This window comes from Pyricularia pennisetigena (assembly GCF_004337985.1).
Source record: "Pyricularia pennisetigena strain Br36 chromosome 4 map unlocalized Pyricularia_pennisetigena_Br36_Scf_9, whole genome shotgun sequence".
Lineage (NCBI taxonomy): Eukaryota > Fungi > Ascomycota > Sordariomycetes > Magnaporthales > Pyriculariaceae > Pyricularia > Pyricularia pennisetigena.
In genome coordinates, this window is record NW_021940921.1 from 83,969 (window position 1) to 85,895 (window position 1,927).

The window sequence follows — 1,927 nt, forward strand, 5'->3', positions numbered from 1 at the left end:
TTAAGAAGCATAATTCGTATTGCACGAGCAAAACTGGACAAATATATCGACCTAATTTAACGTTAAAAATTGAAAAAATATACCTTATAACGGTCATTTTAATCCCATTTACGCGGACGGATTTTAAAAAAAATAGGTTTCGATATTACGCAAAATATACCAGCCAAAAGGTGGAAAGTTTAATTAGCCGAAACATTAATCGTTTGGCCGAATTATATTCGCAAAAACGAAATCCAAATTTTCACCCAAAAACCAAATCAATTTACCCGGGAACGGATCCAGTTTTGTTTCTTTTACGGCGGAAACCGAGTCCAAAAAAACGCAAATATATTCCCAACCGAAAATTTTAATCCAATAACCAGCCCATATTCCAACGATCGTTTTATTGAAAAAATTATCCGGTTAAAAATTAAAATATTCCTTATTTAAAGTTCGTTATTTTTAAATTATGGATGGTTATACGGATGGTTATATTGGTATATTTATTAATCCTCGCTTATTTACCGCAATTATAGAAAACGATAATATTATTTTCGATTAATGGGTTATTTATAAAACCAGCGTGCCGGAATTTGCCCAAATCGCCCGCAATATTTTAGCTATTCCTATTATTTCCACTTTTATTAAGCGGTTATAATTATAGTTAAATAATTCGACTATTTTTAGCCAGTTTTCGTTAATTTTATCGGTAATCCGGGACCACGTTATCATTTACGCTTCGATTAAATAGAAATTATTCTTTTTAATCGGTATTAAAACTTTTATCGAATATAAAAAATTTATATCCCGGGAAAACGAAAAAGTTGAAAACGACCGTTTAAAAGAATTTATTGGGTTCGTATACAGTTTGGGGGAATTAAGCGAAAATCTAAATTCGGATAACGATAATTTTATTTAGGTAACGGTCGTTAATACCCCAATCCGGGGAAATATTGACCGTATACCCCCATTACCCGTTTTTACCCAAGAAGGGTCTTAACCTAACAAATTGTCAATAAAAGCCCTATTTAGGGCAGTGAAACGGGTACGGGGTAATATCGTATATGGGCGTAATTCGAGAAACTCCCAATTGTAAAATAGAGGTTTAATTTATTTATTTTCCTTTTTATATTTTATTTGCAATCGTAAATTTATGAAATATTTGATTTATAATCGTGATTTTATATTCTGTTAAATTTATTATCGTGACTTTATATTATATTTGATTTATTATCGTGATTTTATATTGTATCTGATTTATTATCGTCATTTTATGTTATGGTTTATTTATAACCGTTATTGTATAATATATTTTATTTATTATCGTCATTTTTTGTTATGGTTAATTTGTAATCGTGAATATATATTATATGATATTTTTAATTGTAAATTATATTTTATTTGTAATTGTGATCTTTGCCTATAATTCGGAAAAAAAATCATAAATATAAATATGGAAAATTTGTAATTTTACGGGTTCTCCCACGGGGGCCCGCGGGTTGCCAAGAAAACCGTGTACGGTTTTGGGCCGGGCCGGGCCCCCCCACAAAAAATTCAACCCACCCACGGGTTAGCCGCCCCACTGATTTGGGCTGCCACGGGCCCCCGTGGGATGGTTTGGAATGCCTTAATTAAAATAAGCATTAAAAAGTCCTAATAGAATTTATCTGCCAGCGAAACAAAGATTAAAGCAGGCCAAATAAAGGATCGGACGCAAAATTGAAAAATAACGATTAACGGTTTTAAGAATAACCAAAAAATTAAAATGAAGATGTACTTTCGACGGAGAAATCGTTAAAAAAAGACATAATGGCGAAAATTGAATTAAAATTAAGTTAATTAATAAAAAGGGTAGATAAAATAATAGATAATCAGCAGAACGGTCAAGGAAAATAATTGCTAAAAAGAAATTTCCAAAAATGTTGAAAAGAGGTTTTGAAAGATCAGC